At 37.6% G+C, this 13,433-nt stretch overlaps 1 protein-coding gene across 4 annotated transcripts in view; it reads left to right on the forward strand.

Annotated features, from left to right (window-relative positions):
* The window catches only part of cdkal1 (CDK5 regulatory subunit associated protein 1-like 1), a 600,364-nt gene that overhangs the window by 26,532 nt on the left and 560,399 nt on the right, over positions 1–13,433 (forward strand). The window lies entirely within an intron of this gene.

Here is a 13,433-nt window from a genome sequence, read left to right on the forward strand (position 1 = left end):
CAGTGATTTCTCCAGATTCTCTGAACCCTTTGTTGATATTACGGACCGTATATGGTGAAATCCCTAAATTCCTTGCAATAGCTGGTTGAGAATTTTTTTCTTAAACTGTTCAACAATTTGCTCACGCATTTGTTGACAAAGTGGTGACCCTCTCCCCATCCTTGATTGTGAATGACTGAGCATTTCATGGAATCTACTTTTATACCCAATCACGGCACCCACCTGTTACCAATTTGCCTGTTCACCTGTGGGATGTTCCAAATAAGTGTTTAATGAGCATTCCTCAACTTTATCAGTATTTATTGCCACCTTTCCCAACTTCTTTGTCACGTGTTGCTGGCATCAAATTCTAAAGTTAATGATTATTTGAAAACAAAAAATTTTTTCAGTTTGAACATCAAATATGTTGTCTTTGTAGCATATTCAACTGAATATGGGTTGAAAATGATTTGCAAATCATTTTATTCCGTTTATATTTACATCTAACACAATTTCCCAACTCATGTGGAAACAGGGTTTGTAAATTTGCTTTAGAACGGACACACTGGCTTGAATCAAAGTTGTCTTTTAGATAAATTTTTTTAAAGGACAAACTTTACAATGGTTTTTTTTATGTGAAACACACTTTTCTCCTGTTTTTGTGTACGTGTTATTTATATAACAATCTTGCCTTCTTCCAAACTTGCTGTTTGAAAGTCCGCCATTTTTATACGGTTCTTGTCCAATGTTGTAGTCAATAAGTTCTTTCTTTTTCCTCTATCCTCTTGTTGTGGGGCAGACTGGCTGGTACATGCACATTAATGCTAAAATCCTGCGCTGTTGCCATTTCTACTAAAAATTAGCATATAGTTCTGATTTATTTCTGTCGGTAGACTTGATATGAAAGCGCTAAAAACTACAACATGGCTGACAGGGTGGAGATGCAGTTCAAAAGAGCTTGGCCTGGAGGAGGAATTAGGTATGTAAATAAAACCACCCCTAAAATGGCTGATCCTGAAGAGACGGTCAGAAATTGGCTTAAAGATGGTCTGTAAAACAAAATCTATGCAAAGTTTTGACCAAAGAAACACCATTACATGTTAGATGAAGGTTTTTTTAAATGCAGAAAAAAGAAATGATACCGTGACCTCTTTAAGACAGTGTACCTTACTTCTTAGCAGTCATACTAAAAGAACCAAAGACAAATCGATATTGTTTGACAAATTCTTTGTTGCCTTTTTATTTTTTCTCTCATTTGGAAGATTAGCTTGTCTGTTCCATTCGAAGCGGAGACTGTTTTTTGTCTTTTTTTCCACTGTCCTTTCTTCTTCTTTGTTTCCCATGTCATCTTGACTCAACAAAAAACACGTGTAATTTCTCACATGAACACGACATGAATGCTTGAAAGACATTAGCAATTAATGTGACATGCGAAGCTGATGGTGCGGGGGTGTGGATGAACATGAAACAAAAGAACTCCAGAGCAGAGCCTTGAAGGACATGCAACAAATGTTTTTTCAAGGCCACCTTTATGTCCCCCTTTTTTGTGTTGTTTTGGAAGATGACTCCTGTCTTCTGTCCAATATCTGAACATCACCGCTGTTATTTACTGACCGCCTGTTGAAATGGAAAACAAAATGTGTGTGTTCATGTAAGACAACCTGCTGGAATGAAAGCCTTTGCTACCTGTGATTGAACAGCGACATCGTTTGGGCTTACGGATTCATATATTATATGAAGGACTTGTGGAAAACAGAATATGATAGCAGTTGGGAAGGTTAAAGAATTGAGATATTTTTCTCTGTGCACATGTGCGTGCTTGTGTGGATGAGCATGTCGTTCCTTTTGTAATAAATTAATTCTACACATGTCTCTGACTAATCTTTCCTTCATACATATAAATGAATTGGCTATGTGCTAGATTTCCGTGTGAGAGCACAGATATTAGATAAAGTGGATTTAAAAGCTGTGAATGATTTGAACAGCGGGTTTAATTTGAATCAGCGTCGGACAAAGTAACCTTGATCACCGAGCAGGAAAAAAATGATTGGAGGCATCACCAGGCCGTAGCTTGACCAGAGAAAATCTGCATTACTATAAGGAGCTTGCGTGTGTGACTGTCCAAGTCCTGTGAAGCTTCATCATTTATCAGATGACCACACTGCAAGGCATAATGTTGACAAGTAATAATTTAGCTTGTTTTTGTTTGTATATGTTTAAACTGAAATATTGTGTGCTTTAATTTTAGTCCCGCATTTCTAATTTACATGGGGGATATTTTTTTAATTTAAAATAGTCTGGGCCTGATCTACTAAAGGATTGTGTGTACTAAAATCATGTGAAAACATGATAACAGCACAATCTATGTAGCGTGTCTGTGTTCATGTATACAGACTATCAGCAATGGATCAACGTTCACATCGTGCTCCTCGCCAAACTAATGATCCAACCAGCAGAGTAAATTCTAAGAGGCGTTGCCGAAGAGGCAAATCGAACTTACAGTCCCCAAGCCGAAAACAAACAGCCAGAAGAGCACCAGTAGGACCTTCCCTTCATGTACTACAACTCAACGTTGAAGGCCTGTCACCAGCCATGCAAAGCCTTATTGAAGTCCTTGCTTCCCTACATTCTATTGATGTCATCTTCCTCCAAGAGACTCACACCGGCACTGGGGCTGCAACGATTAGTCGACGTTGTCGACAAATCGTCAATAGACGTGACGTCGTCACTCGTGTTTTTTCGGCCGGAAGTGGGTCACTCCCAAAAACATCGCCAGTAATAGATAACATGTTAAGTGTACAAATATTTCCTCTTATTCTTGTTAAAAGAATTAGCACCTTGCTCATTTTGCAAGGTGGACCTTGTTTTTATGGCAGTACATCTGTGCTACGCGAGCACTTAAAGCGGATACATGATGTCGGACATTTGGAGGTAAGAGTGATCGCTTCTACCTTGCTAGCTAGCAAGCTAACAAGAGTGAGATAAAGTTGTGTGAAAAATAACTATTATTTTAGCTGAAGTCAGCCAGCTAAACTTTGTCTACATCAATTCAAGTACTGTACGTTTTAAAGCAGCATCAATTCGCAATGCCTTAAAAAAGGCACTCTAACAACCACACACACACACACAGAGACAGACAGGCACCAATGGGGAGGTATCATAAGATTAAATATACAATCTATTTAATAGCCAACATTTTAAGAATTAATCAAATAGAATTATACACATTGAGTCTATTAAAGTGCTAAAACTGCCGAAAGGTAATCAATAGTCAGCGTACCAGTGTGCAGCTTTTTAAACATCACAAAATGCTTTTCTTCTTGAGGCAGTTAGAGTTTGTTTTGTTTGTTTTCATTTCTGCTATTTTAACTTTTTTAATACATAAACAAGGTAAAACATTTTTTTAGCACCTCTGCCTCTCTTTTAAATGGACATTTTATTAATCTTAATTTTTGTAACATCTAAATGAGCAGCACAGTTACAGTATAAATACATATTTATGAATTAGTTAGTCATCTTTATTGTTCGTAAGCACATGCCTAAAATATCAAGCTGCATTTAGAAGTCGATAGAAAAATTAGAGCCATACATTTGTGTACACTTTATTGTCCGATTAGTCCCCTAACCGTTAGGATAATCGTTGACTAATCGACTATCAAAATGATCGTTAGTTGGAGCCCTAATTGGCACAGTAAAATGGCTTTGATTTTCTGTGCTACACACCCCACACAAAACATGGACTTGCCAGCTCTGTGCTCTGACATAGCCGAAGCAAGTCATCTGACAACAGCCAGTTTCTGTGAAACCATAACTATTGGTGGTTTCCATATTGTTAACGGCTACAAACCCCCTAGTGCTAACTGGGACCAGCAAGTCCTACCCACCCCACCCTGTCATCAACAGGAATTAAACAGCCGCCGTTCTGACTGGGGATGCCCTGCAGCAGATGGTGAGGATGAAGCATTTTCAAACTGGGCATCCAGAAAGGACCTTGCCCTGATCTACAACCCCAAAAATAGAGAAACATTTCACTCAGCCAGGTGAAAGAAGGACTTCTCCCCTGTGCTGGGTCAGCTCTTTGAATGGAACCCATATCCGACACAGACCCACTTTGACGACTTCCCTCCCAGTCAACAAGGGCCCTCACTTAGACACATTGGCCTAAAGCTCTCAACCATAATCAGCCAAAGGAAGATGCGCTGGAACTACAGAGAAAGCAGACTGAACTAAATTCAGTGAAATCCATCCCACTCCAAACCATCACTGTAGATGAAGCTTACAACCACTTCTGCAGCACCATCTACAAAGCTTCTTACACAGCTATTCCACAAGGCTACAGGCCTGTCTACGTTCAATGCCTGGATGAAAAAACTGCTGCCCTCCTCCAAGAAATGGGATGAGACTGTAGCTGATATTTTCAACCCAACCTCTGCCCGTCTTCCATCCAGAAAACCGTCTGGAAGATCATCCCTCCATCCCTCCAACCAGTGGCGTGCAGTCACTAGAGGCAGGGGAGGCACGGCCTCACCTGCCATCATGGAAAGAAAAAAAAAGAAAAAAGAAAAAAAATTAATTAAATTGTTATATGTATCCAGTGATTATACTAAAGTTATTTTCCATTTAACTTCACCAGTTTTAAATTATTTTTATTTTTATTTTCACATTTGCCGTTCAAATACTGAGAAGAGACGGTGCGGTGATCAGCAGCCAGTTGAGGCACGTCACTGATTTGTGCCTCAACATGGATTGTGCGCAATGACTCGGCTAACTGCTGAGCTGCTGTGCAGTGAGACTGTATTGCTATATGAATTATATTATACATTTCCATAGTTTAGTTAGCTGAGGTATATAATGTACAGTGTATTTTGTCAACAACTGTATGTGTGTAACGTATTTCTTGTGCTGAGCGATCATAAAACTGGAGGCTCGTCTCATAACCCCGCCTCCTGGTGCCAAGCACCTCCGCCGCAGAATGCAACGCCCGACGGGAGCGCCACACCAACCAAAGCCCACACCCAAACCCTCCACGTGCAAGACCGAATCCACCCAAAAAAAGTCACTTAACAAGAAGCCAAAAAGTGCAAAAACAACAATGCTCGTGCGGCGCGCCGGAGGAGTCGTGAACAGGGACACAACATTAGGTACACCTGCAGACTGCAGCGCGGATTTCATATTTCATTCATTCACAATTCCTCCAACACGAACACCACTGCTCCCGCACTTATAAGTAAAGGTAAGACCATAATAACGTTTTTTTTATTAAATGTGCTTTTTTGTTTGCTACAGTTTGTAAGTGTAAAGTTAAAGTTAAGTTAAAGTACCAATGATTGTCACACACACACTAGGTGTGGTGAAATTTGTCCTCTGCATTTGACCCATCCCCTTGTTCACCCCCTGGGAGGTGAGGGGAGCAGTGGGCAGCAGCGGCGCCGTGCCTGGGAATAATTTTTGGTGATTTAACCCCCAATTCCAACCCTTGATGCTGAGTGCCAAGCAGGGAAGAATGCTGGTATGAGCTTTTAAACATAACCCGTTAACTGCTGCCAATCAAATGGTGAATAAGATACTCTTTAGGGTTCATATATTTGTAAATCTGACTGTGATGAAGTCCGTGCCTCACCTGACATGAACCTCACCGCACGCCACTGCCTCCAACACCCAAACAGCTTGGAAAAATGAAGGAATACAAGGAGTTCCCAAACAAACATCTGGTATCAGATCCTACCCAACAGGTCCCTGGCACAAACTTCCCAAGGAGACTGGGCAATGCGCAATAGATTTAGGACTGGACAAGGGCCCTCCTTGGCCAGCCTTAACAGATGGGGAAGCAAGCAAAGCCCACTTGGTGCTTGAAGACTTTGCATTTACTAAATAAATAAATGTACATACTATATGTTGAGTATTATTATTATAGAGGATCCCCTGCTGGCCTCACTATGGACTGGACTCTTACGTTATTAACTGTATCCTCTCTGCATCATTGCACCGGTCACCCGGGGGTAGGGAGGGTCCCCATGTCTGCGGTGCCTTCCAAGGTTTCTTGTTGTTCCCATTGGGTAGAGTTTTTTCTTACCCTAATGCCTGAGCCGAGGATTTCGTTGTTCATTTGAGACATTTGTGATTAAGGGCTATTTAAGTCAACTTTGACCGATTGACAATTTTATAGTTTGCACACGCTGATTAGTGCGTGGAATATTGATCTTAGTAGATAAGACCCTTAGGCTTCTAAAGGTCCAAGCATACTCTGGTGGAACGTATGCAGAATGTAGTCTGTAAAGGTCTGCACGCACTCAAAGTGGACCTCTGCCAGTCCTGTTTACGCAAAGCTTACATTTTATGACCGCGTGGACTCTTCTGCGCACACTGATGTCACACAAAACACTGTCTGACGTGTATGCTTCTCATCGACCCGGATTACATGTGACACGGATCTGCATTTTGCCACCAAATTATATCATAAAATTAAAATCAGGCCAATGTATGTATGAAATGTTTTCGGCGACTAACCACTGAGACCGTTAATGACACAGTTGATGTGCCTAGTCGAACGAACTTCAATATTTTGCCCGGAGCAGCTGGTTGCAAGCACTACTTGCTGTGAAATAATCCTCCTCCTTGTCTCTTTTGGAATTTAATACATACCACTGACCCTGTCTTTAGTTCACTGCTTTGCAAAATTAGCATGTAGAGCAGCTTCTCTTCCTAATTGTCAATGTAGCGGGCCATGACAGAAAAATGTAGGCAACGCGCAAGGAGTGTGGGAAATGTAGTGTTTCACTTAACTGGGAACAGTCCTAGTTAGTCTAAGAAGAGTTTCCTTTAAACAATCTTAATTAATTTGTAGGGTTCTTATTTTGAATAGGCTTTACAATATATTACAGTATGTTATGTTTCTCACAGTCTTATCCCAAAAGAAAGCCACAGTTTTTCATGACAATATACGTGATATGTATTCATACAGAAAACAATTGGCAAAGTCACTGACAAAACAACCAAAGTATTGCATCAGGTCTATTTTCTTTAAAATTAGGGCAGTTTCGCAAAATGCGACAAGCTATATGGTACAAATTGGTTTTTTGTGTTCGTGAAATGTTTTGCAATGCAGGGTCGTGATTTGGGAGTGACAGGGAATGTTGGTTATTTTCAGTTTTCACCATCGAAAAACAATGTTACTCTATATTGAATGGAAACTGGTCAAGCACTGGACCAAGCGTAAAATGTTTAACTTTAGCTCATCGATTGCCTCTGCCATTTCTTGTCAACGTGTGATTGGCTGTCACTCATCTGGTTGTAGCCATGTCTGTTCAATGGCCACGTTAAGTTTTTTACATGTTACACATTTTTCCTGCCAGGTCACAAATCAGCTAAACAAGATTTTATTGTCAAAGGTTCCCTTTATATTAACATTCCAGTCTGTATATGTGTGCATATGTGTGTGTGTTTGGTAATCTGTCATGAAATCTAAATTTAATTCTTGATGCAATGCGTGTATACAGTACCTGACACACATAAGCACCAATTTGCCTTTTAAAAATAAAAAACGGTTTGGTTGTACGTTTATCCCACAACAGACCTTTTTCAAAACGGAAAATGCAAATCTCAAAGTGGATATTTAAAAAAAAAAGAAGAAAACTGTTGTTTTTCTTCCCATCAATCATCTGTGAAGACAAAGGATGTGTGCATGCATTAATACTTAACAATTACCCTGTTACTGCATAAGCCAAATAGAGTATAAAAATATGCAAACAGTTTGCATGCATGCATTAAACAGTTTTTGCATTTGTTCAGTTCTGCAGTCTGTTTTGACGAGCTTGTTCTCATCTAAACATTCCCTAAGCTTCTCACATATGCAATGCTAATCACATTGCATTATGTAAGATTTGAGACAGTTTTCCATAGTTTTTGTTTAAATTGTTGGTGTTTTAACATACAAGTTTCAATCATTTGCATGTTAGTTTGGTTGCAAAACAAAATCCTCACTATTGACATGTATATGTAGACTTCTATGCAGCGTATTGACTTATCTTTGTTTTTGTGCTGTCAAACATATTGACGGATAGAGAGCAAGGCTATTCACTGTGCATTCAAATTGCGTTGCACAAAGGTGAGTCAGATTGAGAATTGATGTTCGATGTTACGTTCATATTTATCACAGTCTTTTCTTAGGCATATGGATCTCCATATGAAAAAGTGTAACGGTAAACAAGAGGTTATTTCGTGGCAGCAACAGTGGATGTGATTTTTGTAGAAATCACTCATTTGATTATTAGTTTGAGGCTATGTTGTTGGTCATTGGCATTTCATTGTTCTTTAAATGTGAATCCCCCTTAGCCCTTTAACTGATTACAGAAGCAGACTTTCCGAACAACACTGATTAGCTCTTGACTTTGTAATAAATGTAAATTTCAGCCTCTTGTCCACATGAGAACGTAGATTTTTGTCCTTAAAAATTAAGCATTTAGAAAACTGTAGACATTGCACACAACAGTCTATGGATATGTTTTCGTGTGGCCACATTTTTAAAACTCTGCTCGTGTGGATGGAGAATGTTTTAACAGCAGAGGGGCATTTTTGAAAATATTTGTGTTTGTATGGACGTAGCCACAGTTGCACCTATTAATTGTGTTTTGACGACAGACGGGCAACAGGAGCTACTCGTTGTGTAGTAAATCAAGAACAACTTTAAATTTCAAACATATTGTTTTTTGGGTAATGTTTAAATTTATGTAATTAATACACACATCAAAATAAGACGGCTAAATAATAAAGAAAGTACATTTTGATCAGTTGATGCTTGATCGACCACGAATAAAGAGGCATAGAAATAAACACAACTGTGAAGTTTATCGATAAACTGGGGTTTTATTTCAGCAAGACAGATGGCTCTTTTAATCTCCCAGACAGACACTGCCTTTTGATATCTGATCTGATGATTACGTTTTTGTGTACGGCTACTACGGATGAACGCAGTAAGTCTATCCTCACAGAACCCCTGCAGACTCTTCGTGTGCGTGTGTAGGCGCGCATGTGTGTATGTGCATGTGTGTGTGTGTGTGTGTGCAAGGTTAAGGACTTCACACTGTGTTACTTATTTTGCAATACGGTTTTGACTTTTGCTGAACGATTGATGAGGACTCCGATGAGAAGTCTCTTTGCCTCAAAAGTTTCTGAAATTAATTTGGAATTAGTCATGCTGAGGCAATCTGATTTTAGAAAAGGTCATTTTGATCATGAGTCCCCAGCAAACCTTTGTTAAACCAGTTTGTTTCAGCTTGTGACTTGAATTACATTAAAACATTTAGATATGGCAGGTCTAAATAAACAAGCAATCACGCCTTCCTCATAAAATCTCATGACGGAATGTTAGGTCTTTATGGATCTAGATAACTTTTTTTTTTTAAACACTAATTCTCCAGTATCTTTTAATTGTTTCATGGGGTTGATATTCATGTAATCTATGTCTCATCATGTACAAGTTTTAATATTCTCCTCAGATATCCCATCACAGAGTATAAATATTAAGGATTCAGCAAAACAAAATTTCTGGCCAAAACCACAAACAGAAAATGGGAAAACTAAGTCCAAAAACACCAAAATAAATGGTTATGCCGATTATTATTACAATTGCATTTATGGCTATTGACCTTGTTTAAATCCGGGTATTCTAATTGTATAAATTTATATTTATTTGTTATCCCTTAAATAAACAATCATCAAAGTACAAACATATTTATTTAACACTGGTAATCGTTTGGTATGTTATTCTTTTCACCTTGTGGTTTTGAGTTTAGTGCGAAGACATTCATTTTCAAAATACAGGCAGAAATTCTCCCTCTGCACATTTATTAATAATAATAATAATAATGGATTAGATTTTATATAGCACTTTTCTATTATTAGATACTCAAAGCGCTCACAGAGAAGTGAGAATCCATCATTCATTCACACCTGGTGGTGGTAAGCTACATTTGTAGCCACAGCTGCTCTGGGGTAAACTGACGGAAATGAGGCTCCCAATTTGCGCCTATGGCTCCTCCGACCACAACCTATCATTCATTCATCATTCATTCATCAGTGTGAGCGGCACCAGGGGCAAGGGTGAAGTGTCCTGCCCAAGGACACAACGGCAGCGATTTGGATGTCAAGAGGCGGGGAGCGAACCGGCAACCCTCAGGTTTCTGGCACGGCCGCTCTACCCACTACGCCTTGCCGCCATTTCTTACACTTATTACTTTTTTATTTTTCTATTAACAGTGATTTGTTAATTTGTTAGTATGACAGTTTAGATTGTTAAATTTTCATTTAAAACATCCATGATAAACATTTTATGTGTGACAGACTGACAATTGTGTTTCCATCAATACTTTTGTATGGAGTGGTTTGATTTTATTTGGAAACTTGTCCTGGCCTTTTTCCTGAAATGTCAAAGATGATGTCTGTGTAGTCTGACACACTTCACAATCAAATCTTATTTTTAGATTAACTTTCTAGTAAGCATTCTATAGCTTTACAGTTTGTCACTGCCTTCACTTTTAAGTTGGGAATGATCATCCTTTCATCAATCAATTCATTTGGGACTTGAAGCATGACTTACAGCAGCAAATAAACCAAGCTGAACAGATGACAGAAGGGCCCCTGCTATGCTGTTTGAATGACAGAATGAGTGCTTGCATATCACTATGTTGAGGTGATCCAAACTTCAGGTTTGAATCCTTTTTTTATATGTGAATCAGCCCTTCCAATTTGCGAGTTCACAAAAATATATAAAATACAGCCTGTCTCTCAACGTCTTTTGATACATTCAGATTTCCTGTCTCAGTGTGTTATACAATCACAGCATGATTGCCTCAGCTTGATTTAGCTCCTGACCACATATCACATTAAAGGGACTCAGATGTGTACAGCCACTGGATTAGCATATGAAAAGGCGTTGACAGGACATCCGATAATTCTGATACCATCTGCTTTCTCCGGAATATGTTAGTTGGTGGTGTGTGACAGTATGCTTGTTTGAGTGTGTGTAGGTTTCCATCACCTGCATATACCACTTATTCCTGTGTTGATTCCTCATGAACAGTCTGTTAACCAGAACATGTATTATTTACTAAGAAAAACACTTCAGATTGCTTCCAGGTATATTTTTTTATTAAATACAAATCGCTTGTATGCTTCATTCCTGTTTCTATTAAACTGGATCTTCTGATGTTAGGTGAACGAATACAATTTATGTTTTACTGTTCAAAGTGACATACAATACCAAAACTGAGGATACTTTCTATGGTTGCAACTAACTATTAGTGTTAGTTTTTTTTTGCTGCAATTATTTACCGAAAGGAATAAAAGTGTCTTTCTGGCAGTGTATCAATAACATTTTTTTAAGCGACTCGTTGTCAATTACAATAATTGATTAATTTTTACAATCTGTCGACTGATCATTTTATCCCTAATATTTTCACCTTTAGTGCTGTTATTAATGCACCTCAAATACGCAAAAACAGGTAACAATAGATAAGAGAAGGGGTTTTCCATAATAAGTTCCCTGTAGAGACAGATCAGAGCAGTCACCAGGGGCGTCACTAGCTTTTAAGGACAGGGGGGGCTTAGCCCCCAGGAGATGCACAGGATGCGAGCGAAAGTAGCGCACGAGCACAAATCTTCACAAACGGCTAACAAAGACTTAGAAATTATTCATTGTTATTATTATTATTTCAGTCGGGTTTTTTTTAAATCTGTGTTCAGTACAACAACATACATGGGTTTGCACAGTGACATTTTGTTTACAGCATCAACATTAAACAATTACTTGCATGATCCTTCAAGATACACTGAAACACAATGAAAGTCATGGCATTAGCCTCTATGTTATTAATTCACAACATAGAGGCTAATGCCACGACTTTAGCTCACAATACAATAATTGTTTGTTCCCAAACATTTTGAAGTTGCACAGATTACATTTTGGGCACATATGTGACTAAAATGGTTGTAAATTCAAGCCCTGGAAATATTACTTAATTACTTGAATTAAAGTAATATCTGGATCGGGATAATTTGGCTTGTATATAATATATTTATATATATATATATTATGGCAAGCCGTTAAGGAAATTAAATATATATGGAAGTCTGAATAGAAATGAGAAACGTTTATATATACTGTAAATAAGAAAGACTTAGAGTCCGTCTGCTGATCGGAAAAAGAGCCAAAGCTGTCAAAGAGCTGAGGGACCATCTTCAAAGTGCAATGCTGAAACAAATAATGCAAACAATAAAATGGAACTTCCAGGGTTTGAGATTAATGTAGTCCCGTCGTCCCGGGGACGGTAAAAAAAATGCACGGGAAGAAATTAAATGCTCCCCGGGACGATGACTTTTAACCATTTTTTTTCTTTTTCTTTTTATGTATTTATTCATTTTACATTTTATATTAAATGTCTTGGTTTTTCCTCCCTCTGAAAATCCTATGAAATGTTTAACAAGCCATCCTATAATAATACAACAGCTATTAATGTAACAATACAATAAAACAAATATATTTAATGATGTTTTTTTCATTATTTTAACAATAGGCTAATGTATATTACTTTATGTAGATTCTACAAGAAAACACAAAACTTAAAAACTAAATTATTTACAATTGCAGACACAAGGTTTCGTGCAGCTTCACTCATTGTAAAGGAAGACGGAAGTCCACGCAGGAGAAAAATGACTACAAAGATGGTGTCTGGGTTTTTCATATATATATATATATATATATATATATATATATATATATATATATATATATATATATATATATATATATATATATATATATATATATATATATGTATGTATGTATGTATGTATATATATATATATATATGTATGTATATATATATATATATATATATATATATGAAAGACTTAAAGGTATACTAGAGGATGTGGATCATGTTGACTATTGGTCCTCCTAATTGTCAATCATTCTGGTGATGTTACGTAAGGACACATATATATATATATATATATATATATATATATATATATATATATATATATATATATATATATATATATATATATATATATATTAAATAAAACAAATGGCTTATCTATAAGCCATTTTTTATTTATTTATTACAACGCCAAAATAGGCCTAACAATGCCAATGGTTGTAATTCTGTAGCACTTTGAGATTTGGAATCAAATGTAAAGTAGATTACAAATACAATCTATTATATAAATTATATATATATATATATATATATATATATATATATATATATATATATATGTCCTTACGTGACATCACCAGAATGATTGACAATTAGGAGGACCAATAGTCAACATGATCCACCCAGAAATAAATAAAACAAATGGCTTATCGATAAGCCATCCATCCATCCATCTTCTTCTGCTTATCCGAGGTCGGGTCGCGGGGGCAGCAGCCTAAGCAGGGAAGCCCAGACTTC

This window comes from Entelurus aequoreus, linkage group LG11 (assembly GCF_033978785.1).
Source record: "Entelurus aequoreus isolate RoL-2023_Sb linkage group LG11, RoL_Eaeq_v1.1, whole genome shotgun sequence".
Taxonomy (NCBI): Eukaryota; Metazoa; Chordata; class Actinopteri; order Syngnathiformes; family Syngnathidae; genus Entelurus; species Entelurus aequoreus.